Source organism: Apis dorsata, unplaced genomic scaffold (genome assembly GCF_000469605.1).
Source record: "Apis dorsata unplaced genomic scaffold, Apis dorsata 1.3 scaffold_59, whole genome shotgun sequence".
NCBI classification, from domain to species: Eukaryota; Metazoa; Arthropoda; class Insecta; order Hymenoptera; family Apidae; genus Apis; species Apis dorsata.
Window position 1 is genome coordinate 730832 of NW_006263359.1, and position 2991 is coordinate 733822.

Consider the following 2991-nt stretch of genomic DNA (forward strand, 5'->3'; position numbering starts at 1 on the left):
TCGATCACCGTCGAGATGTGTTTACAGATATAATAATAATAATATTAATATTAATAATAATAATATTAATAATAATAATATTAATAGTAATAATAATAATATTAATAATAATTAATAATAGTCCATAATTCTTTGTCACTTCTTGAATTCAAACGCACTCGAAGGCCAGACGACGAGCACACCGGTATATCTATAATTACGTTTCTGAGTGTGATTTTTATTTAAGGAACTTAGATAGCCAGTAGATATATCCACGAGAATTACCGTTAGGGATCTTTTTTAGGTAGCGATTTAGCGTTAGTAGCGAAGGAAAAACTCGTTTTCATTATTCCGTGTTGGGCGACAGAGACAAAGCAACGTATGTGTTCTCTTTTTTACGCAGACTCGTGATCATTTCTACTCTTAATAACCCTTGGATCCGCGTGGATCGAGCAAAATGAAGAAAAGAAAAAAAAAAAAAAAAAAGGAAAAAAAAAAAAATCAAAGCCAAAATAGCGATTATCGTTTTTTTTTTTTTTTTTTTTTTTTTTTTTTAATTAAGTATTCTTGGCGATTGTATCGAGGCGAATAAAGGGCGTAACAAACGATGGAAAGAAGAGATTATAGCGATCGATTTTTAGATGAAGAGAATTTAAGAAAAAAAAAAAAAAAAAAAAAAAAAAAAAGAATGGACTTTGATACACACGAAGAGAAGAAGTTTCTTTTCTCTGCCGAGAGACGACACTAATAAAACGGACGATTATTTTCCAATTTAATCGTTCTTATCATATTCGAGTAACAAGAGCAAGATGTATGCAAATTTGTTCTCGATCATCGTCATCTTCGCAGAGAAGATACTTCGCTCTATTCGATCGAGATTATAAACGATAGTTTCTACAAATATTCGCGATTGCGATTTGTCAGGCGTGTGCTGAATGTTCCATTAGCAGTTAGAGAGAGAAAAAAAAAAAAAAAAAAAACGTTCCGCCGGGGGCCCACCCCTTTTTTGTCTCCATTGTTTTTTTTTTTTTTTTTTTTTCTTTTATACAATTTAAAAAACAAATTGCCGGTCTTATGCCCGTTTTCGGCTAGCTGTGAAGCGTTTCTCCTCGTCATTTGTAAATACGTCATCGCGTTCACCGTGTACATACATAAATATAATACGCAAAATAGCTCATGAATCGAATCAACTAGCACCGAAGCAAACGCGAACAGCGTCGGATAAAATAATAATAATAATAATAATAATAATAATAATAATAATTAATCGAAATTTTCATCGTGTCTAATCACAGGCGATCTATAAGCTGCGTAAAATAATTTTCGTCGCTCTGTAAATGAATTCCGCCCTTTCGTCGATCGAACGAAAGTGAAATTATTGCGATTATATCGATCCAGCACGAAACACGAAACGCTGTCGCCTTAATTAGAAACAATGAAAATTGAACAGAGCCCTCGTACCACGGATACTTGGACGGATAAGGCTGTTTCCACTTTTCCGGCTGTGTTCTATAATTTTATGCTTCGTCGAGACTGATGATTATATATATCTTTTAATAGAGTGAAACGAGTTAATTAGTCGCTTGAATTTGCTATTTCGTCGCGTCAAAAACAACCCTTTCTCCGATTTTCTTATTTTTCCAAAAGAGAAAAATATTTATATTATCGTTAGTTTTTCCTCAATAAAATTAATGGGTAATAAAATGTGTATTGTCACATGATATTATGTATATTTACAATATTTGTATATATTGTAAATATCATATCTTTAATTATATTGCTGAAAAACTATTCCGTGTAATAAAAATGAAAAATATCGTGAATCTTTTGAACTAGGATTGTTTTTATCGCGAACACTTTCTTCACTTCTTCTATAATAAATATCGTATATAATTTCCATCAAGATTGAATTATTCCATTTTTATATATTTCTAAATATCAAAATCGATCCAATTAAAATGAATAATTCTAAAACAATTTTTATTTTCATTATTATAGAAGAATTTGATCAAAGAATAGCCCGTTAACAGGTTAAATTCTTTAATTGACAAACAATATCGAATCGTTTTCACTGTGTAAATCTAAATCTCAACTTTTTAAAGTAGAAGTAATCTTTTTCTTTTTTTTTTAATTATGATTCTCGCAATAGCAATTGTCAAAGATTCTCTAAAATTTTATGGCCAACTTTTACGCTTCGACTTGTTTGTTTTAACCTTTTAACAGCCTTTTTGCACATTTCGTCGAAGATTCGATCCACGGATTGATTTCCAATGAATCTGTTGGTCTCGTCGAACAATAAAATTGGGATGCAAGTGCGAGAGAAACGAGGGGGAGAAAAACGAAAGAAAAGAAGAGAAAGAGAAGAGAACTTATTTACCATAACTCTTTCTGAAAGATAAGAGGAAACGCCACGATTTCGTCCAAGTTTCGCAACGCGGTCCGATTCTCGATTTAATTAATTAATAAAAGCCTAGGGGGACGAAAGGAGAGATGGAAGATCTCGGGGAGAGAAACGAAGGGAGAATGTACGAGTGGGAAAATGTGTATGCGTGCGTTAGAAACGAGTGAAAAAGAAAAAAAAATTGGAATGAGTGCGAAATCGAGCGAAAATTAATGTTTCCTATTAAACAGAGAGAAGAAAAAAGAAAAAGAAAAAGAAAAAATACAGATAACACTGTAGAAATGTTTACTTAACAAGATTTGTAAATAATTGTAGCTCACTGTAGCTGGTCAGTTGGGCATTTAACGATATAACACAACCTCGGGATAAAGGAAGAACGAGGCGACAATGAAGTAGCAAACGAAGAAGAAAAAAAAGAAGAAGAAGAATATAAAGAAAAATTTCAAAAAATTGAGAACACGCGACAGAGAGAATTATGGATATCAAGCACACTCTCTTCGTGTTGTTGCACACGCGTATATGTACACACATAGAGACGTACACACGTATATACGTAAGAACGAACATTTTTTTTTTTTTTTTTTTTTTTTTTTTTTTTTTTTTTTTTTTTT

The 2991-nt window shown here is 32.0% G+C and overlaps 1 protein-coding gene and 1 long non-coding RNA gene across 2 annotated transcripts in view; both read left to right on the forward strand.

The window, feature by feature from the left end:
- Positions 1-2991, forward strand: part of LOC102673009 (serine/threonine-protein kinase NLK) — an 82059-nt gene that overhangs the window by 71331 nt on the left and 7737 nt on the right.
- LOC116186826 overlaps positions 1-2991 on the forward strand; it is a 15584-nt gene that overhangs the window by 9506 nt on the left and 3087 nt on the right. The gene's annotated exons all lie outside the window — the stretch shown is intronic.